Source organism: Haemaphysalis longicornis, unplaced genomic scaffold (assembly GCF_048455015.1).
Source record: "Haemaphysalis longicornis isolate Haplotype H1 unplaced genomic scaffold, Haemaphysalis longicornis Haplotype H1 scaffold_1, whole genome shotgun sequence".
Lineage (NCBI taxonomy): Eukaryota > Metazoa > Arthropoda > Arachnida > Ixodida > Ixodidae > Haemaphysalis > Haemaphysalis longicornis.
Window position 1 is genome coordinate 457,430,274 of NW_027526203.1, and position 23,755 is coordinate 457,454,028.

Genomic DNA, 23,755 nt, shown 5'->3' on the forward strand with positions numbered 1-23,755 from the left:
CCACAGTGACGTAGTCGTCAAGGCATTGGGATGCCATGTACGCGGTCCTGGGTTCGATCCCTGGCCACAGAGGCGTTTTTCTGGGGGAAGCGAGACACATAAACTGCAATGACTCAGTAAGGGAGCCAGAAGGCCTGAACTAATTAAAATCTCTTGGCTATACTGTACGACAGGTGTAGCACCGGCGAGTGAAGCCACGGTTTCAGTTTGTCTTAAAACTTCAACATTAAGAAGTGATTATTCACGCAACATAACCAATTCAGCCGCACGTGCAACTTGTGACCTTCAATGTTTACTTGCTCAATTCTTGCCGCGGATTGCCTCCAGCCATCGTTCGAAGGGTGAAGATGACCTGCCTGACAATTTGTACTATACCCTGCATGACAACATGTACTTCCACGAAGTAGAAGTTGTCATGCAGGTTAAGATTTTATAACTCTACGCTAAAAACTTTGAATTATAAAATCGAAAGACATGCATAATTACAAATTGATATTCAATTACCAAAGTGCTGTGAAGGGCAATTTGAGTATGTTCTTAAACCTTGCACGTCTAAAGCAAACCACGGCCACATATCCATTCCGGCACCGGTCACATTGGGAAGCTCCTTTTTCCCGTACCAATTATGGGAAACAAAGATTGGAGCATATGTTGCCAACAATATTAATTCTTTTCGCACAATAAGAGTCCACAATTAAACACTTCCGCGCAAGAATCGTGTCCAAATGTTCGTTTAAGCAGTGCATGTACATAAACTTTATTTTTCTTGTAAATTTTTCGTCAATACGCAAATGAGCGGCTTTTTCTCTGCCCGCCCCCCTTTTCATTGTACTCCTAAAAGTACACACTTTTAGGAGCGAAGACAAAATTGATTGATTGATTGATTGATTGATTGATTGATTGATTGATTGATTGATTGATTGATTGATTGATTGATTGATTGATTGATTGATTGAGGGAGGGAGGGAGGGAGGGAGGGAGGGAGGGAGGGAGGGAGGGAGGGACTGAATTAACAGCATTTGGTTACACCAAGGAAGGCAGCCATTCTAGGCAGCATACGTTAAGGTGTTTCCAATTGAGTTGAAAATGCGGCCCTAGTACCAGGCCGCAGAGTGTGTATTTATACAAAGGATGACGACATGAAAGGCGCCACTGAACTGACAGCCGGCGCACCTTCAAGAATCGTAGGCTGCAATACTATTTCACTATTTTTGTCGGTCCCACTACTGTTGGCGTTGTTGGTATTGTTGTTATAGATAATAATACATACTGTCATAGAACCATAGAAACTCCTAAATTAATTCAATGTCTTCACAGAGGCAAGTGTTTGTTTTGCGCTAAAAATTATACATTTGAGTTGGCCACGAATGACAAAACAATACCTGCAAATGGAGGCGGTTTGACTGCTTTTTTGTAAATGCTCATGTCTTTCATTTTTTTCAGCGTACACTCTTAAAATACCTTTTTATCTAATTAATCCTTTACCGCGGCGCCCGGCTCTGGTGAAGACGAGTACTTCTCATTTCATCACTACTTTACCAGTTATCTAGCACGAAACAAACGTTCTAATGTGTGGCTGAAAGCAGTTCTAACGGCTATAAAATTTTGAACTTTTGCAATATTTTTAGAGGCCAAACGTCGTGTAATTGTTCGAGAGTACGGTCGTGAAGACGAGTCTGATTGCTGTGACATTTCCGCACCTATACGCTCGCAGATTGAGTATAACGCACCTGCGTAGTCAAAATTAATTGCTGCACGGGTTCGCGAATTATAGTACGCCTCTCCGCTACGCGGCCGATCTCAAATACTCCTGATGTGAGGGCCGTTGACTGTTCACTTGTTCTCACACTTGAAGCCTCTTGGCCCGGCAGGCTGTCGGGAAAATTTTGTTAATTTATAAATCCGATTCTCCTCTTACCTTTGACTGCGTCTGCACTAGTTTAGGCAGAACATTTGTGTCTAGAAAGGGCGTAAAATGAGCGTCGTTATCAAATTGAAAACAACACCCAAACAATGGTGGAGTATTAGTAGTCGTTTAGTAGTACTAGTAGCAGCGACACCACTATTGGGTCTTGTTTACAGTGAATTGTTTTTGAGTGAGACACATTGTGAATACAAGACTACCGAAGTTTTCTTTCCCTTTTTTCCGTGCTGGTAACATATTTAGCACAACTTATTACGGTTAAAGAAACTTTCCCAACGCCGTACCAGTCCCCCTTATCGAAGAAGAGACCTGGTGAATTCGACGTCCGTACATGCGTCAGCCTTGCCCGAAGTCGCAATCTTTTCCGGGACCCGCGCCCCTGGGCCGCCAAGCGCAGGAGGGCACGCGCCGGGCGGACGAAGAGGCGGGGGAGGGGACGCCAAGGAGAGCCGTACGGGAGATGCCCGAGCGGACGGAACAGCGCCGACTAGACGCCCAGGAGTTCGCCCGTGCTGCATCTTCCCTCTGACGTCACCGGCCTCTCCCTCCGAGGGGCGCAGCCCGCCCTCTCCTCAACGTCCCGCGGCGGCGGCGGCGGCGCGCGCGCGCGTTCAAGCGACCGTTGGAAACAACTCCCGCCCGTCCAGCCAGTTACCATCCTGTGCTCCGCGCGCTCGGCTGCGTTCCCCGCGTTCGCCCGCTGACTCCTCTGCGTCTTCTCCGCCGCATCCCGGACCGGAACACGCGCGCGAACACTCCGCACTCTTGCCTCCTGGATTACGGCCCCTGCCGATTGCCATCCATCTGCGCCGGTGAGCAAATTAGTTTCTCATCCGAATAAGCGGCCGTTGAAAACTTGATTTTCCAACGATCGAAGTACGCTCTTCGACCTCTGAGCCTGCTTCGTTCTCTACGCGCAAGCGAGACCTGTTTCCGAATTAACGACAGGTGTAACTTACAAAAAAAAAAAAAAAAAAGAAAGAAAGAAAATGTCGGGGTTCGTTGTGCCTCGGCACTGTAGGAGTCCATAGCCCCCTTCTCAATTTCGGCCTTCAAAGAGCTGCTTTTTTTTTTTTATCCAAAATAGATATTGCGAAATACTAACGCGAAACGCTGTTTAAAATAAGTAAAAAAGCAATAACTCACCTATTACAGTTTCTCAACATGTTACCTTTCTTCTTTCATTTTACGGGCAAGTTTGTGTTTGTATACAGTCCATCCCGGATATATCGAACTCCAAGGGGACCGCAAATAAGTTCGATACATATATCGATAATTCGATATATAAAATATTTGCTTTCGCATAGGATTTCCAAGGGGATTTTGGACGGTTCAATATGTGCAGTAATTTGATATATCTGGGTTCGATATATCGGGGATCGACTCTATTGCAGCGTTTTTTTATTATTATTCAGCGGATGCTTAAATATTGAACTAAAAGTCCTGCGAAGCTTGTTTCTATACATGGTAACACAAAATATGTCCTGCGTTTAAGGTCAACTGTTCCACGGAAACGCGAAATATGACCTGTGAGGGTGGCGATTCCCAACCTCTTACATGTCTTTTTTTATTTTTTTAGTTGGAAAGCACTATTCCTCTGCCGGGTTCGCGAAAATAATGAAGCCTGTTTCGCAGTCTGTTTCGTGAAGCCTCTTTTGTGAAAGGCTTCCGTATTTTCCTGCTTATAACTCACTTGCGCAAAGGTTGATGCGCTGCACAGGGAAGGGGCGACTACGAAAGGTCTAACGTCGTCAACCCGTACCCGCATTTCGATGTTCAATGAGTATGACGTTGCTTGGGATGTTTGAGGCCCAAATTTAAGGTTACCTGAGGTTAAGCCTAAACATAGGCCGTTAAGCCTCACGGCATGATTTGAGGTCTGCACTAAGAATTCCCCGCAGGTCGGCTTCACCACAACGCTCCAGAATGACTAGTTGAAATGACCAAGTGCGCAAATTCGTCGAATGACGAAGCCCGTCATATGATTTTACTAAAGAGAGTGCAAGTGCGCAGGGACAACATGCAAGGCGTTTTGCGTTGCGCAATGTACCTGCGCAGGTGCCCTTTTTCACTCAAGTTGAATGCTCGTACATGTCATTCGCCGAATTCGCAGACTAGGTTACTTCAAGTGACCATTCTGGAGCGCCGTGGTGAAGACTAAGTTCGAGTGCAACGTCGTCAGTCGTTACATGTTGGAAAAAGTTCTCATCGTACTCATTTTTCGTCAAGCTGCGGGTACCGGTTGACGCCGTGAGAGCTGAAAGCGAAACGCTAGCTAGGCCTACGCCGACGCATACCCGACAGTTACTGCTGCTAGTCTAGGAAAGTGATACATACATAACCCACCGTAAGGATGCTTTATAAGATTGGCGCATGCCTCAGCAGGCGCCAAGCAATCAATGAATGATTCAATCAATTGTTTTGATCTCAATAACTATAGGCGGGTCGACCACAAGAAATGAGTGCCCGTACCTCGAATCGTATGCGCGTACTCCGAAGCCTACTGAATCGTTAAATATCCACAGGGTAGCTCGCACACCCGCTGTGGGGTATTAAAGAACGCTTTACAAGCATGAATCCGGGCTGCCTTTGCACGATATTTCATGGTTGACGCAGCCAATCTTGTAACCCCTGCTTGCCAAATACATGGGCCCTGGCCATTATAGGAATGGGCGGGTTGAGCTTTTGTCGACAATCGATGCTCCATTCCGTGGAGCAAAAAAATGGCAGCCAGCTTTCGTGACGCGATGGCATGATGCACGCTGAGTGCGCATCAACTGTCATTTGACAGCTTGGATTACAGGTTTGATTGCCTCAGCGAAAAATCACTCTGGTGCCTGGCGGATTCTACAGAAGAGTCCAGCTTGCATAATGGAGTTTGACGGAGCAATAGGAAATACAAGGTTGTTTAACTGGGAAACCTAAAATTATTTTCAAATGCGATTTGCGCCTTGAAAGCGCTGATGCGCAGTGTGTGTCGACGCCGCTTCCTGAAGCTTGGTGCTATAATGCTGATACTGGAATAACCACTGGTTTGTTCTCAGTGGCTTTATGTAACGCCAGGCAGTTTATGTAACACCAGGCAGATGGGTGAATATTCGGATCCTTCTCTGCCAGACTGCCCTGCACGTTGAGCCCTCTCCAATTGTGTCTGCTTTTCAGTTTCAGTTTATTAGTGCTTACTAAGCAGTGGCACAGTAAAAATAGTATACAGACGAGGCCCACATAATTATAAACTGCAACGGGACTTTAACAAAGGCAAACAGTAAATTTGAACAAACGTATGTATGTATGCGTGTATGTACGTATGTATGTGTGCGTGTACGTATGTATACGTACCCACAAGCCGCCACCAGAACGCATTTTGCTACGTAGGTTTTTTCTAATAAGCGCAAACTGGCCGGCAAATTTGTTTTTAGCTTATAACATCCATTTTTTCCTTAAATTGAAATGGCTAGATGACATTGACCGGTGCTGATGATACATGAAGGCAAGTACGAAGTTTGCGCTGGTTACGCTGGCTAACCCCTCTGCCTTCCCCACTGTTTCCCTCCTTCCCGAGTTCCCTGAGAGAGAAAGACCTGGGCTCCCATTAGAAAACTCTAGCACAGTGGCGGCAGGAGACGACACACAAAGGCTGTACAAATTTAAATGCTTGGATGTTCGTTTAATTTACACCCGACATAAGCCCCGACAATCTATTCGGAGACGTGTGTGCAACAAGCGGCACCTCTAGGCCATGCTAGCAACACACTTTCACTTATAAACGCCTGTGAGCGCGTACAAAGACATTTAAGTACTCACTGATTCCCTCGGGAGATTTATGAGGGGAATGCTTTATCGAAAGCCTCCCCCCCCCTTCCCCCCCGTTTCTTGGAACGTTGCCTTCTATGCACGCAGCAGCGTTTATTTTTTTTTTTTTTTTTTACCGTGTGTTGTCCTGTTGTTCCGAATCATTGTCAAGGCACTGATGCATCCAGCCGCAGGGATTATCGATTAGCTTTCATCTGCTGGGGCCAGTGCTCGCCAAAATGGCATAAATAAAATGAAATCGCTAGCCCTCGACTGCACGAGCAACGAAACAGCCCTGTTTTGCTATAGTTGAACGGCTTGGGACTGGGCCAGCTGGTTCGCGGCATCTCATGTCAGCAACCGCGAGTTGTGTCGTCGTTTCTTCGTCCGCGTCGTGTACGTGCAGTTCAAACAGACCCTACAGCATGACTTGTTTTCCTGTCGGCAAACATATGTCACAGGCGCACTGTTTAACACCGCCAGCGTATTTCTCAAACGTGTCAGCTTGTTTTTGTCGCTCGGTTCTTTACACAATTGACCCATGGCCACGTGGCAGGATAAAAACAACACTTCGGGGTCTCCCTTTTTGCTGCATTTTTTGAACTGCACTGACACAATGAGGTTCCTTGTAGGGGTGATAACCACGGCAGGAGAGAAAAATTCACATAACAGGGTGACAAGCGAGTGTGTAGGCGCCGTGCACAGCACTGGAGAATCATTTGTGTCACCAGGGGATTGCTACCTTCCATAAGTTGTACATACGTGGGCGCTTTCCCAGTTCAGCCTTACCGGAATTTCGTGCACCACCGGCCACTGATTTGAAAGCGCGCTTCTCTGGACTCCCCTGTGGGACGGCTCCACAACAGCGCACCAGAAAGAGCAGTCCGCGCTAGCATACCTTTTTGACGGAAAATTGTAGTCCATATTCGGTGACCTTGCACAATGCAAAATGTTATAACTTGGAATTGCGTAATGCCTCGCGACATTTTTTTTTTTTTTCGAATTCTAGCCGGACATTTCGTTCGCCAATTTTGTTCTTTTTGGTAGCCCAGACCACTAATCCAAGTTTGTTGACGTCAAACCTATCTAAGAGAGCGCCTCCATCGCCTCCGTACGTCAGCGGGTTTTGTTTGGTTTGCAATGCTTCGTTGTAGCGGACGAAACAACGTCTCACACACCGTGACTGTTACATTTGCGAAGGCTTAGGTCATTCTGTCTTTAAGCCTGACGGATAAGCATTCATTTTCGAAACGCATACCTAAAAACACGTCAAAACTAAAGCAATCCCTTACTTTATTTCGGAACGGAACAAATGCTTATCGATCGAGAGGAAAAGTAGATCTGGGGCGCTATTCCAGAAGGCCCGAGATAGCTCGGTCCCGAGTTTCTAGCTACTCGAGTTAACAAAGTAGTGATAGTACAGCATCCGATAAACCTCAAGCGATACCGGCGCAATCGCGCGGAGCACGCTTAGCATTATCAGCGCGCCCAGTTGAGGCCGCTCACGTTGAAAAAACACAGCTTGCACGAACATCCGCGTGCAGCGCCGTCTAGAATCGAGTTGCAATATGCACTCCGTTATGTAAAGTAGATAACCCAGCTATTCCTATTAAAACTCCGCCCTGACCCCAGCCTTCTTTTAAAGCTCCGCCCTGTAAAGCGGCGCGGGGCGGCTCCGATTTTCTCGGTGTTCTGTTCTTCCACTGAAATCTGATGGCTACGTGGTTTGAGGGCGGTTCCAGTGCAGTTCAGCGCAAGCCCAAAACAAGTAAGCGAGGAAGTTCACTGTAGCGAAAGGAACGCACCTTTCTCCCGACTGTCAGACTGACCGGCTTTGCTTACGTGCGGACGGCGGGCGTAGTACCAGACATTGCCCCTATCTTGACGCTTATCTTGACGCTATCTTGACGCTATCACGGCGTTAAATCCTGTTATTGATTGTGAGCTGCGAAGTGACATTCAATATACGGTGAAATTTTCGTTTCCAGCACCGAGACAACTTGAAGCGCATTCTAAGTGGTTTTGTCTTACATACGAATCAATTAAAGCTGGTAAGTATATCCAAATAATAAGCCACACCAGGCCCGTCAGAAAGATATCGCTTGCTTAATTCTTTGGGCGCTTCCCGGCAGACTAGACCCGACATTTTAACATAGAACAACTTATATCTGAGAGTGCTTAAGAAAACTGGTGTAATTAATCACGAAAAGTGCCGCAAACCGGGTGAAATATAAGATGCAACAAAGACATGCTTAAGGGGAGAAGGGGATTGTAACATTGTTTTTGTCTCTCTCCGAATTTTTCTTTTTTCACACCCGCTTCCCTTTTACACGGTAATAACTCCGTACCCAACACGCTCAGAAGGCGCCGTGACCGATTGCGTGTTCTTTCGCGTGTATTTGAATTACTGGTATGGCAAAAGTTTTTTTGCGCTTGTGCGTTTTTCACCTTGGCGTTATTTTCTCTTTTGTTTTGACACAGAGGAATGTTTCCCATTCCTATCATTTGGTAGCTTCGGTTACCGCTCACACTAAAACCACGAAGAATACCCTCTCTGCGCGCCGTTTAAAAACCTCGGTCGACGGAAGTTTGGTGGGACTATTAAACCTAAGCGAGTCCCGCCGTGACGTGTTACGGGCGGGGCCTTTGGCGTTTATTTAATATTACAACGAATCTGGTCTTCAAGACCATCGAACTTTGCGTACGTCAGTGTTGTAAAGCACGAAGCTTGACGATGTTTCCTACTTGTCCTGTTAAACAACAGCGTTTTTCTATGTCGTCTGCAGAACGAATTATCTGGCGGCAGTGCATTGAACCCTCATGACGGCTGGAGGCATCACACTCTCGCCATTCAGCTCGTATCCCCCCTACAGAGGGCGTCGGTACAGGGACCATAACTGTTGTGTGCAAAAGTCTCCACGAAGGGCACGCAGCAATCGAAATCAACTCAATACCAGCTGCGTTGTTTGACTGCCCAGTTTTTGCATTAGGAATAAAAATAATTAGCCGAGAAGCGCTCTACCGCAGTGAAAACTTGTGCGCAGTCGACAATTTATGTAGGCGCACTGTCACCCGAAAAGGTGTCCGCGATAGCACAGGAAGCTTGATTTCGCAGCCAGCTGTTTCGGTATATGCGTTACAGAATCATCACTCCCAAAAGAACCCACACGAACTTCACACAGTGCGCCTAGCGGACTGCGAGCTGGAATGGGAGTCGACGCGAACTACCACTCTGCAGTGTTCGTGAAATATGCGGCTTTTAAATTTATTCCGTAGATCACCGATTACGAACCATTTGAAAGTAGCACCGACAACTCGCGACCAAGATGGCCCACCGACTGCCTGCCCGAATCGTTGTTTGCTGAGCACTCGGCCGGTCTTGCTTGGGTGCAGTAGCTAGGTGTCGTGACCGTGCGTCCTGTAAGAGCCGATGTCGGTTAGGAAGCTCGCGCAAACTTGGAGCAATTTTCTAATCCGTTTGTAAAAAAAAAAGACCGACCAGTTTCCCTCTGGACTAGCCTTCCTCTTGAGTCAGCGTTGCCCAAAACCTTGCGACAAAGCCGCACTCGCGGCTCCAAAAGGCTTACCCAGCAGCGCTTTCATTTGTTCCATGCACTCCGCATGGCCAGTCATGGCTGCTCGTCACTACATTTGCTGCCTTGGGAAACATTTTTTCGCTAAGCTCGAGCGTGGTCCTACTAATCGAGAGAGAATGGGGCTGCCCACATCCTATGATCGGCCTGGTCCTGTTTTAGTAATGTTTATACTATCGACTCCCATCTGTTGGCACCTCCCAGCCTTTGAGTAATGCCAAGTACAGGCGCCACAGGTGTCGCATAACTAAATAAACGCACTCTCTAGAAAGGGCATTTACCCGCAGGCGCGATGATCCCGCACCGCATCATCCTTCCGTCCAAGAGGCAAAAACAGTGCCCGAAGAAAGGGCGCTGGGTGGAAGAACATCGTTTCCTAACGGAGCGGCAATCATAAGGAAATTATCTCCCGCTGACGCGAGGCGTGCGTCAAAGATCCTGTTGGGGCATAATAGTGGGCTCTCTTGTTTCCTCTGCCCCGCCGTGACGCGACTGGCGGCTTTTCGTGTAAACAATCCAAACTATCCGCAGCTGTTTATGGGCCCCGGCGAGCCCCGGTTCGAGCGTGCATTCGCCATTCGTCATTCCTGCCTCCTCGGTGGCAATTACAGTCGTGGCGCCTCCCCTGACTGCAGTGGCAACTTTTTCCCAGCGGCGCTTATTCAGAGCCGTTAATAACGTCGCGCTGTTTCCGACTTAGGAACCTTTAGGTTTTAGTTCAACCTCCTCCCCCTCACATTCCATTTTCTCAATGCCTTAATTATATAAATAGAATGATAGTTGAAGCCCCTCCCACACACAAAAGCAGAGAGAGAGAGAGAGAGAGAGATTTGCATAATCGCCTCCTGGCATGAACTTTGTTTCGTACCAGAAGAATGTGCGAGCCGAACAAAGGCAAGATCAAAGCATTTTTATGATGAATCCTACACTTACGTTCATTGCCACAACAATTACGAAGGTACTTACACATTCCGAACGTATTTGTAACAGGTATAGCAGCCTAGTATCATTACCTCCTGTTCTGTCGGCACCTCCGCTTTTCGAAGGCTTTTAACTGATCCGGTCACCCCCGATAACGAATTGTTTGTCCTCGCAAAGGCGACATCCGCATTGATCCCATCAGACACTGTTTCTAATATAGCGATAAAAAATGGCAGACCTTTCCATGTCTGCCTGCAATACGGCTCCGCAATGCCGGAAGCATCACATCAACAGCTGGTAAAGAGGTGCTGTCATCCCGTTCCCCAGTGGCACGATGGATCGATGCAGCTCCTTGTCTCATGCGAGACTAACTTGAGGATGAACAGGCCTCGATCGTTCCGATTCCGTGGCTCATTCGGCTGGAGACACACGCACAAATGTAGGCATGCGTAAAAACATGACGCCACTAATGCTTCGAGCATTGAAAAACGCATTGCCTTTGGGTGTCAAGTTCTGTCTTCAAGAGTTAGATTCTCCTCCTCCACCGTAAGCATTCGTTAAAGGGGCCATGAAGACAAAATGCAAGTTTAGTTCATTGAGAAGACTGCTTTGTCCCCATAACGATGATGCCAACTGTATCGCGCACTTAAAAGAAAATAACGGAGATATTGGGGAGAACTGATGCAGCAGTGGCGACTCCCCAGCCACTTTCCGGCAGTATCTCTATGACGTCACAGAATCTTGTTTGTGCGATGGGCGCCGTCGACGTAGGCCACCGCCCAAAAACGGTGGAGCCTCTAGATTCGTTTGATCGTACTACTAGAATGCTAACGTATACGGTTAACACGATGCTATGTTTTAGCGCTGGCCCCCATTACGTCACTTCTTCCCATAACACGTCACCGTAGGGCGAAATTTGAAAGTTTTTCAATATTTCTTGCGCTTTCTCAGTTAAAAAACGTCTTCCCTGAATGGGATGTAGCTGAGTGAGTTACCAAAGGCTAGTTCTTTCAAACTGAACTATGTTGTACGTTGTCTCCATGGCATGGCGAGTTCCGCTCCCCCCAACAGCCGTATTTCAAACATGCTTGAAGCAGGAATATATTACGGCAAAAGTACTGTACACTTTTTTTTTTTTACGAAAGGTATTCGTGCGGGGGGGGGGGGTCTATGACCAATGGGAGCTTACGGTAACTCATTCCGGCTGTCTTCGCTGTCGTACTCGTGTTCCTCAAAATGAGAATTAAGTGAGCGTATATTTTTCTTAACTAAATGCCCACGACGTTGCTCATCCTTGTCCAGTTCTAATTGCTCGCAGGAGCCGCAGAGGCGGGAAAAGGTTCTCGACGCTGCTCGTATATTGACGCGTTTACCGATCATCGCATGCATGCCGGATGCCCCACGTTGTGACAGAGATACGGAGCATGCATGGTGTACGAGCAAGAATCTCTGCGGCGCACACAACGTCACAATCTGTGCGTAGCACGCGCTTTTGCACCTTGGCCGCGCAACAAACGGTTGCATGGAGAATAGAAATCAGTCGCTGCGTACAAGTCGCGATGTTTGCCTTTATTTTGAAACACGGCGTATACAGACAGAAGTGGAAACCGCGGAACGGGCCACCCGCTGATGCACGTGCATTCAATAACGTTCGAGTGGCGAGCTTTTGTATGAAAGCTATGCAAACAAGAACAAAGTGGCCCTTGTCTTCTACAATTTATGTGCTTTGCGCTGCAGGGACGCGTGTTTTTTTTTTTTTTAGGAAAAATGGCAGACTGGGCGCTTTATGTGCTCGGTCGACGTATAGGGCCACCACCAAATCGACGAAAACAGATCACACAAGACACACAAGCAAAGCCAACGTAGAAAATAGTGGTGCCAGTATGACCATTGAAACGATGCTGGGAGGCGCGCATATTAACCCATAAAGTAAGAAGAAAAAATTTTAAGAATTAAGAAAACGCATTTTCTGGCAGCAGGTATGATAGTTATGTGAAAGTAACCATGTCGTCAGCTAACGTGTGGATTGCCATAAGTGCGAGTGTAAGCAGCCCTCGTTTGCTTGCATGTATAGCTGGATGTTCTTTATTTGGCAGTCAACGAGACCCAAATTTAATGATTCCATTCGCCTCCTTATGTTACGCGTACAGTGGGTAAATCATTCAGAGCTGTTATCAGATGCTCTGAGTACGCGCGTGGCAGCGAAGCGAGTAAGTCAGAGCCCGGAGTTTGACAAATGTTAACCGCCTTATACATTGAACAATAAAAATGCGGGCCAGGGAACACGCTGAAAAAATAGCACGAAACTAAGGTACGGAAACAATCGAGAGATTTATTACGCTAGAAATGAGCAGGCAAGTAATCGAATGGTTACCCACCGAGGCGCTGTTAGCCCGCCGCTTCGGCGGCGTAAAGTGGATACTGCGTGATACACGGTTGCCTTTCGACGACTGAAGAGGACTTGCCGTGAAAAGTCCTGGAAGCCGATGTGAAGGTCTTATTTTACGCGGGTCGTTCTGCCGCACAAGCTACACAACCACCACGGCACCTGGACGTTCAATCAAGGCCCAGTGCGTGTCCGCTGGGCGCCTTCCTCCACGGTACGAAGACAGAAGGCACAAGAGAGGCAATAACAAATCAGAGTGTCCGACGCTGGCATATTCAGTCTCCTCGCTAGTTTGTACAGGATTCCGTGCTCCGACGGTTATTTCATTTAAGTTCTTTTAAGAAGCCTGTTGCCGAAGCTGAGGTTGCATCTGGGATTTTTTATTGATTGCAGGTTTTAACGCGCCGACGCAACGCAGGCGATGAGGCGCGCCGTGTAGTGGAGGGCTGCGGGAAAATTTTGACCAACTGGGGATCTTTAACTTCCGCCGACATCTCGTACACACGGGCGTTTTTGCTTTCCGCCTCCATCAGAAAAGCGGCCGCCGCGACCGGGAATCGAACCCGCGACCTCGATCGTGCTCAGCAGCGCAACGCCTTAGCCATGCTGAGCCACCGCGGCGGGTCATCTCGGATTTTTCACCGATTCTCTTCTGTTCTGAAAGGGAGATGCCATGTGTTTACTGCGTTTACTTTTCGGCCCATCACTTGTAGGGTGATGGGCCTTCTTATTGCTCTTTCTTCAGTGTGTGGGTGCGTTAGCCGTGCGAGAAATCTAGCCCGTTCGATCATACTGCGCGAAATAGGTGGTGCGATTGAAGAACGCTAGCTGGGGGAATGCGTGTGAGTTTTGTGACATACTCGCACAACCCGTACGCAAGGGTGCTTTGCACCCTGTGAAACCGGCGAGACTATAAGTCGGAGTCCGCCTAGTTGGGAGAGGGAAGCGAGCGCCGGAGGAGAGGTCGCCTGGATAGAGAGGACGAGCGCATGCCGGAAGGAGGAAGCGGAGGTACGTCGCTACGTCGTGCTAATTAGACAATTTCTAAAATGAACTGTCGCAAAATAACTAAGTTGCTCCTGTGCAGACAGGAGTCAATATTCCAGAAAAACTAAGATTAAAATTGCGCAAACAGGGCGGTTGCTGAATGATCTGTTGCACTGCGTAAGCAAACCCGTGTGCACAAAAACACGCGTGAGCGCACGCACGAGAAGACAAGCATTTAGGGCAGATTTCTTTTTGTTTATTGTTTATTGTTCAAACGCGAACGCAATACAGGAGGAGGTCCCGAAGTTCCAAAGAACTGTCCGCTAGACCTCCCATGAAGAGATATCAAACATTGTCACATTTGAAAGCAGCGACAATTATACATTACTGAATAAAGTAACCTGATTAGTACGAAAAAAAACACTTCATAGACAAATTAGTTTGGACATTGTACAAGAATAATATATGCAATGAAGTTTTGAACAATACAGTCATCAGCATACCGAGAGCATAATTGAAAAGTGAACTGTCAACTCAGAGCTGAGGCAAAAAAACTGCGTACAAACAAGCATAAGGAAGCAATGACGAATCACTCAGAAACTTAGAAAACATGATATTTGGGGAATACTGTGAAGTTATCCATCCGTCCGTAATAAGAGTGTAACGAAATATTGCTTCACCCTTCTACTGAACTGTGTTGACGTGCGAGAGGATTTTATATGGCTTAACATGTTTTTGTTTAGCTCAACAGATGCTTGTATCACCTGTAACTCATTCAATCGTAGGCGTAGTGTGTTGCAACAAGCGCGAGAGAGGGTGCGTTGCTGGCAGAACGCGGTAATCATTGCTTTCCCTGTAAAATATCCTGCTGAAAAGGAACACATATCGCCTCAAGCAATATACGTGCCAGTTTATTGAGGAGCGAGTTAAGACTTCGCCCACAACATTTTATTTCGAAGTGCGCGCAACGTGTCCACCTCTAGGCACCCGAACAAGGCCACCCACCGCGTTCACCCCTGCGGTGTTTTAACGGGCGGGGTGTGAACCGCGGACAACTTTGGGGTCTGATTCACCGTACATAAACAGGATCCCAGAACTGCACGCACTTCTCCGCCAAGTGTTCCCCGCAGATGCGATCACGCGGCAAATTGCCCAACGGCCCCGCGATGGACACCCCCGCGCATCATCGTGCACAACATCGTCGCCAACGGCCGCGGTGCCCGTGCGGTGCCAGAGCCGCGTTCCCCGAAGGCGACGCCAAAAGGTGCAGCGACGTGCCAGAAGAGTCGTCGACTGCTGCCCGGCCGCCATCGTTCGGCGAACTCTAATTTTAGAGAAGGCCTCCGAAAAAGCGCCGCTCAGCAAAAGAGCGGCACCTCCCAGATGCGCACTTGCCTCCCGACGCAACGGCGGCGGCCAGAAAGCTGCCGGTCGTCGGTCACGCTGCACTATCAGATAAAATGAAACGTGCGCGCGCAAATGTGAAACTTAACGGGATCATTTCGGCATCTCGTTTCGTGGAGATCAAAAAATAGCGTGCTTTTTTCATACTAATAAAGTGGGGTCATCGCATGATTGGCAAATTTGCGTGAATTTACCGGCAGTGACTAAAACGTCTAAACCAGCCTGGACTCGCCGTCGCTTGATTTATTCTCGAAATGCGGTTCGGAACGTCCCTTACCAGTCGCGCATCGCGTCAGGGTAGCCCCTGTATACGACGCTGTTATTGACAAGGCGTAATGTATATATGCAGCAGTACCACTCGGGGTTGAAATCATCTGGCGGATATAAAAGAGTAAAACACTGCACGTTCAAGCTGATTGCTGGCTTCGTCTCTGGTTGCTCCAGAACAACACACCTGCGCAAACGCTATGCACTTTAACGTGAGCGCACAAGCAGCACTTGTCCATCCTCCTCGCCCGATTTCGTCCCTTTTTACTAACGAGCGCTTGACAAGGCTACAAAAAAAAAAAAAAAACAGCAGTGTATAGCCCTGATGAGCAAAGACTGCGAACCTATATGCTCATATGAAAGTAACGAAAAATGAAACCACGTACTGGTGTTGCAGAGAAAATAGGGGCGAGAAAAAAAAAACACTATGACTGCTTGTAAACTATCTATTAATATGAAGTAGGAGTGGCTTCCTCGTTTTTGTACTGTTCACGGCTACTGGCACTTCCCACGAGACCTGCGTCGTACATGCCCGAAAAACAATCAATTCCCCCTTTCTTACAGAGGCCAAAAGTTTGTTTTAATAGAAAGATTTGGTATTTTATAGTGCCCCCAGCGCTTGTCCGGCACCAAGCGATGCTTTATTCACTGAGAAATTGAACAATTTAAGCCATAATTTGGATTCTCCCGCCGAATCGTGTGTTTTGTGACGTCTGCGATGATGTATCCAGGGCAAGTACTGAAGCGAACGTAAGTATGCATACTAGGGCTGCAGCGAACGGCGTAACGATTTGTTTGCTGTCAGTTCTCCTAGACGGCGTTACCATACCGCTCGGGACCCCTGTCCACCCTCGTTTTGTTTTTGACCGGATTTGTGCCTGAATAGTGTTTGTTACGGTTCATAGCACTCATTTCGTGAAACATTTGGTATGCTCGACAAACACAGTCACAGAAGACACTGTCGCTTATGCCAGTTGGCCAGTGCAAACTAGGCGCCGAACGGCTGTGCAGCTATAACCAGCATGGTGCGCGCAGTACGCAGTGGTGCCTCTACGTTTACGTGTGGTTCGTAACTTCCATTGTTTTCCCACCATTCTTACTGCTATAAAAAGATTACGCATTAAATTCAAGCGCAGATGGCCGTTTTGCAAGCTTATAACTCGTGTTTAATTTGCGTCGGATTGTCCCGGCCGCAGCCAATCGCACACCTGCCCATAATACGTCATAGGTTCTAGTGCGGAATATGAGTAGTGGGTCGTCTGGCCATTCTCTTTTTTCCTAATTATATAGCTTTTCTAGCGAAGTTTGCGTTAAAAGTGGGGTCAGTGTTGTTCTAACGAGGCAATCTTTCGAATGAACCAAACCTACATTTTATCTGCATGACACCTTTGAGAGAAAGATGGTTACAACGCGAAGCGTTCTCCCATGCAACCTCAGACAAAGTCCAAAATCCAAACTCCTTCGACCGCGTCGGTATGACGCAATCGGATTGACATCGGTTGCATAATGCCAGCAACCCAGGTTGGACTCCGACCACGAAAAGCGTTGTTTTTTTGTTCTTTAGGCGCTTGTGTAAAGTTGGCTTTCCTGTGTGCGTCCTGGTGACGGCTTCCTGGCGGTCGCCATCAGTGAGGCATAAAAAGCTTCGCTTTAAAACTCCGATGACGTTCTTAACTACGTGACAGCAACGCGCAGCGGCGCCGGTAAACGCCCCCGTTAAAGAAAAAAAAATGAGGGGGGAGGGGGGTAAGGGTATAAGGAGAAATTAGCGGGTTTGGAAACTTTTTCTTCTTTTTGTTCCGGCTAACGGTGCAACGCGCATCCGTCGTCCTTCTTACTTCCCGAAAGTAGGAATGAGAACGACCACCTGGTCGTCTTGTTTTCTTAATTATTTCGCTGCTGGGTTATTTTTGCGAGACAAACTAAAACAAGAAAGAGCTTATTCTGCAATTGCCGGGAGATGGCATGTCTTCGTCGGGTGGAAGCGTGAAGCGATCTGGAGGGAAAGAGTATGCCCACTCATACGCCCAGCAACAGTGCTGGCATATATTGGCGAGAGGTTCAAGCCTTCGACGCAGGACGGTGATCGAACGGCGAATATACAGACAAACGCTTACAGGCGCGGGCCGCGGATCAATGAATGTATAAGCCCGATAGGCCGTTCGCCCACGTGTAGATTACACTGCAGTGTCTGCGCTCTTTCCTGTTGCTAGTCGCTGTAACTGGGCCGGTATATTTTCTTGGCGTCGTTCCATATTGGGGAAATTTCTGTCGCAACCATTCCCAGCAGCGCCCTAATGCGCCCACGATAAAAATAGCGCCGAGAGGGCAGATCACCTGCGCGGACGTGTACAGGCTGTGCAGCCGCACAACGTCGCGCACACACACACTCACGCACGCACGCCAAATGAAGCAGGATTGGCCGGCAACTCAACGCCCCCCCCGCCTCCCTTTTCCTCCCCAAGTTCCCAGTTCCCAGTGTGACTCCGTTGCTTTTGATGCCCAGGCTGCTGTTAGCTTCTGCGCGTGCAGATACGTGTCTCTGCCCCACGCTTCCAGGAAAAAATTAGCACTTGCCATGAAATCCCCTCCAGGCTATTATAGCTTGCCATTAACAAGTCGACGTGCCATAGTTCATATTATGCTTCGACATTTTCTTCTTCCTTAAGTCAATCGCTCACGTGCGGCATTGGTGAATGACATTTCCGACGGGCTGCCTCCCCACAAATGCCCCCGGATGTGGCTATGTGGGCGAGCGTCGCTGAGACTCGGACAAAAGCAAGCCTTCCTTTTGCCTGTCCTTTCTGTCGGGCATCCGGGTGACCGACCAGTGCGACTGACGGGGCAGGTTCGACAAGGCCGACCATGCGATCTGACACAAGTCAGGTCTGAGCTTGTGACTTTCACCAGTGTGAAACGTCATCTCGCATTACTATGGCTAAAGCTTGGAAGCAGAGCTCCTCGTCCTTCGCGTATAATCTTCCCACACATTGTCGTCAAAATAAGAGGGAACAAAATAGGGTACGTCGGCTCTCCCGCATTCATGCTCAGCGCGTCACATAATTTCTCATTAGGGGTGACATTTATTAATTTATTTATTTCAAACTAGCTTAATCTTATTGATGTAATACGATATTGAAAATAACATGCCAATTTAAACTGATTACAAACTTCGTCATTAAACGTAAAAATGGTGCTGAGTAACGTTATTTGGTACAGTTGCATGCAGTACCAGCTACAATGTTCGCAAGTTATTCAAGGGGGAGGGACAGGTAACATTAATGATTCACATAAGTCAGTCTAGCGGCCAGCTTAGCTTGCTACTCCTTATGGGAATGAAGTTATTCAAACCGTCATTCCAACTTACTATAAAATCGCAGTCTGACATGTAGTTTCTTGCGAATAAAATACTTCACCGAGTTATTAGACAAGCGATTTTCTTCCGGGACCAGGGAGTGATTGAATAAATAATATTGCGCGGATGTGACTGCTCGTAATGATGGGAAATACTATTTTACAAGAAAAAAAAAAGGGGGGGGGGGCAAAGACAGCACGCTATGAAGACCGACTAGGAAGTCTTCTTTCTTCTTACCAGGAAGTGTAGATAACAAGAAAAGGGAGCAAAAACTCCACTGAGGTAGGCGTGCGCTGAAAGTATTGCGCGTGATGTCAGGCACCAGCATTTTCTTTTTAGTACCCGTGAGATAGTTTTTTTTTTTTTTTTCGCTAGCCGCGTGAAAAGTCCAAAGGCGTGAAGGAATCTGTTGAAGTAGGAGCAAAATGAAGAAGTGAGACGTGAGTGCCGGGCGGCTAATACCCACGTGGAGGGGGCCCCGATCCATCACGCAAGGCGCAGCAGCGCTGCGTGGATGCTCGCGTGACAGAGATAAGGCAGGGCCGTGTCCCACGCGGCCGGAGAAATCGCCAAGACCGATGGCGTGCGCGTCAAGGAACGCCGCGGAGGTTAGAAGAGGCACATTGCGGTACTACGCACACCTCACTTGTTATCCCGGCTATGCACTCGCGCACGATTGCGCCTCTTGCTGCGCGCGCGCGCACTCCTCGTTCTTTCATTCTGGTCGGCGGCGGACAAAAGCGGCCCGCCGCGTAGATTAAAAAAAAAAAAAAAAAAAAAGCCTCTGCCCTGTGTCGCCGCAGTGGCATGCATTACAAGTCCTTTGTATGCTTTCTCTAATGGTGAGATAAGAAGTCGTTACTCGCGCGAGGTGGAAATCTCCTATCACACTCTGAGGTGGATGGGGTGATATTGCACGCGCCTAGAATGTGTCTGAACTAGCCGCGTATCAATTACGCAGTCACCGGAGCGCGCGAAAACCCATGGACTGTGTGGCTCTTTTTTTTTTTTTCGCTTTTCTAGTTTAACTAATTCACGCATAATTTAGCTATTTCTGGCTGGAAGCTACTATGCAGCCTTTTAGGGCAACAAAAAAACGCTTTTTTTTTTTCATACGATAATCGGTGCACCACTGGCCTGCAGAATACGGAATCTCCGATTGGCGCCCCTTGGTTCCCGTGCAACTATCTTAAAGGAGAACTGACACGAAAATTTCATGTTCCACTTTTATTGCTTTTATCGATGCTTAATGGTCTGGCGAACCCGGAACAGCAGTTTAAATACTTCAGCGCGCGATAATTAATTACATCGAACGGCCTTGTTTCAAATTCCCGCGCTTTCATCCCGAAATTACATCGAATCGCTTGTTTCAAATTCCCGCGCTTTCATCCCGAAAGGCGCATATGACAGCTCCCGGCGTAACCTCGCCGCTTTGTGCGGACGTCAAAACACTGGAGAGGCCGGTGGGGGCGGCGTTGTTTCTACCGCGCCGCCGCCGGAGCTGAACGGCTGAGCTGCCTGAAGGTGCTAGGCCTACCATTGCAGCGGAAATTTGATGACCGCTTTCAATAAAAGTCCTGATGGCGACTTCTATTGCTATTCCGGGCTATATTATCGCTTCCTTTCCCGTGTGTGGAACTTTATTTTTGCCAACAGTGCCTTTCCGGGTAGCGGTTATTTCTTGCTCTGGCTACGAGCACCCGTTTGTGAATGCGCCGGCGCCCGCTCGCCGCTCGCGGTGCCGCGCGCGTGAAGTGACGTCACGAGTTTTTGACGGGCGCTGTCGTGTCACTTCTTTTGGCTTTCACGGGGTGATGTCACGATGATGTCCATTTGCTGAATGCCGCTCCGCGCGCGTCTCCGTCGGCGCGATAAATGAGATCCAATTGAAGTGTGTTCTTCGCGTCGCAGACCGCTCATATTTCAGCCAGGGTATTCTGCTGAGTAAAGGAAGCGAACTGTGCAATAATATTAACGCCGAAAATTGGCGTCAGTGCTCCTTTAAGAGTTTTTCAGCAGAGGTGGGTTGCTGGCATGACCAATCGGAGCAAGTTTGATATCCGGCATCTCACTTCTGAAGGCTCGGATATATTCAGCATATGCGTAATTTAGTATAGTATCTTTTTCAAATTCCATTCCACAGCTCCACTGGTAATTACTCTAGCCGTTGCGAACAGTGCTGGGCAGGCTGTTATCAAAATGCGGACTGCCCAGTCGACGAGATAGAAGCGTTCGTTCTGCGGTCAAAAGTTTTCGCTTGCGGAGAAAGAGCATAACGCTCACAAACTTTTCGGCGCTTAGGTGAGGAAGTGTTCCCCGCGGGAAATTTTTGTTTGGTAATTGGAAAGCCATTCGCTGCCACATGATACATAAAATTATATTATCTGGAAAAAAAAATGAAGCTTAGTTCGCCACCACAACCACCATCATCCCCACACAAGACCTCGCAGGAAAGCTAAGAACAAGCACACGTTATTAGATCTCACAAAGACAGGCTAGTCACATACAGGGATATAATAAATCGCTACAGGTTATCCAGATGCAAATATCCACCGGCCCACCACACTCTTTCCAGGAAAGAGGCAGTCACGTGGCGACGGTTGCAGGCGAACACTTTTCCGAGCCCTGTTTCCCCCAACCGCTGCTACCCAGACCTTTACTCAAAACCTCTGCACTTTGTGCAACAGCAGAGCCGACCTACACCACATGATATGGTCCTGCCATGAGCTCCAAAAAAATACGACCGGCTATAATAGCAAATCCGATGTAAATACACTTAGAAGATACAAAATTAAGACTGCAGAACAATGGAGACCGTTCTGCTCAGCTCCACACTGGAGGAACAACTGACAGCAGTCCGGATGGCCGAAGCCGCCGCGAGGATCCAAGGAATCCTGGCTGACGGATGAAGGAGTCATCTCTCTCTCTCTCTCTCTCTCTCTCTCTCTCTCTCTCTCTCTCTCTCTCTCTCTCTCTCTCTCTCTCTCTCTCTCTCTCTCTCTCTCTCTCTCTCTCTCTCTCTCTCTCTCTCTCTCTCTCTCAGTTTCGTGCTAATGCTAACTTTTTTTGTTAGCGTCAAAAACAAAAATAAAAGTATTTAGTTTTGCTCATTTGTTTAACCTGGAGATACCATGTATCCTTCTCGTGTGAACTCCACGGGATCGCGTGCTCATTTTGCCTGAGCGGCAGCGCCGAGCGAAGGAGCAAAGCGAAGAGTCCACGCAGAGCCGGGGCAACTGTTGGCGCTCCCGTCTCGGGCCGAGACGCGCGCGTTGAGAGACACGGAGCACGTGCGCCGCCGCGATTGGCGAACCGTGGTCGTGCGTCTCAATCGATGCCTGCCGACACAATGGCTCGCCGTCGGGCCGTCATTCCGTCAGCGAAAAGTTTAATTACTCCGTCGCGGTGGCCCATGATTGACGGCGGAAGGGAGGGAACGGGTCATGTGCGTGTGTACGCGCGCACTGCTTTGGGGGAGTCGCCTTTGTTCCGGCTAATGGCCGCGCTGCTTCCGAAGAGCCGAGCCCGCGTCTCAAATAGGAGATCAATTGGTAATGCGTCTGCCCTTACATCGCGGCAGCAAGACGGAGCGGCGTGGTAGGGGGAAGTACGGGGAGAGGGGTGAACATGGCTATTGTTTTATCGCGAGAAAGGGCGCGCGTGGGTCGGCTTCACATCGATCTCGCTTCGACCCGTCTGCTTGCTCCACAGTAGGACACATTTTCAGAACTCCCTGTTCTCCTTTTACACACACGTCCTGAGACCCGTCAAATGAGCATCTGCGCAGCACAATACGAATTTATCAGTCAACGCAAAGGCGTGCTGCCAATTACGCAGTGTCTTTTTACTGCGTCCAAGATAGGAGCGTCTTGGACGGGTTATTGGCGCACGCACTCTTTTCACCGCTTCAGCGATGATCGAGAGCTTTAATAAAGTATGGTGAATGTAGCATCATTTCTAAAGGTACTTTCAAAAGATCCGCAGGGAAAAAAGTAGACAAATAAAAACGCAGACAGATCGAAGACTTTGGCCCACCGTGTAAACTAAATGAGCTACTTAATTTTCTCTCCTGTCAGCTGCAGTCTTGATTAATGGAAGACACGCTTGGCCTTCGTTTGTGCTTTCGCAGCTGACGCTCAACGCCGTGACAGCTTGGGCGCTTCCAGAGTTTATTCTGTGGTGTCTAATGACGGGAATCGGGCGAGAGACCACAAGTAGTATCACTTGCACTCTCCATTACCATGAGAAGATACAGCGGCAATAAAACACCACGCACTGCAATATGCGTCAAGTGATCCCTCCATCGCCACATGCTGGATTAAAAAAAAAACAATCTTGCCTTTGGCAGGTACGGGAGGACCCGGAAATCGCTACTCAACCAAAGTTAAAAGTAACATTGATTGATTGTATAGGTTTAACGCGCTGACGCAACGCAGGCGATGAGGCGCGGGCTCCGGATCAATTTTGACCACCTGGGGATCTTTAACGTGCGCCGAAATCTCGTACACACGGGCGTTTTTGCTTTTTGCCTCCATCAGAAAAGCGGTCGCCGCGGTCGGGAATCGAACCCGCGTTTCCGTTCTCAGCAGCACAACGCGCTAAAAGTAATAGCGTGTTCTTCACGCTTGACGCACTTACTAAAACAAAAGAACATCGCATAAACCCCCTTCTTTGACCACCAGTTAAGAGAAAGATCAAAAGTTAAAAAAATGAAGGAACAAAACGCACGCCGAAAAAAAAAATTGTATTTCAGGACAAAAAGTCAACGAGCCAACGGGCGAATAGTGCTATACACAAAAAGAGCACCTGATTTTTTTTTCCTCTTTATCATACGTGCCTGGTTTGCTTCAGCAAAAATTTGTCGTCCGCATAGACCTTGTCATCTGTTTCTCAGGAATGCGCCTGAGAAAATGGGCCTTCGCTTTGAGGAGGCCGATGGTTTGATTTGCCCGATCGTCGAACAAAGGTCGAGAGTAGGGATAAAGACAAAGGCCATGGCTGGGCAGGCAGCTGAGGCTGTGACGTTGTGACGCTGCTTGCGGTGTTGTGCACGAGAGTAGGGGGTTAAATATAATGGAAACTTCGATGCCCTTTCGAACGTCAAAGCATTATCGCTGCGAAAGCGT

General features: G+C 48.2%; 1 protein-coding gene across 1 annotated transcript in view; it reads left to right on the forward strand.

Annotated features, from left to right (window-relative positions):
* Window positions 1-2,553: 2,553 nt before the first annotated feature.
* The window catches only part of LOC144156090 (fibroblast growth factor receptor 4-like), a gene marked incomplete in the record, with an annotated part of 113,094 nt that continues 91,892 nt past the window's right edge, over window positions 2,554-23,755 (forward strand). Inside the window, 1 exon segment of the mRNA XM_077687881.1 lies at window positions 2,554-2,736.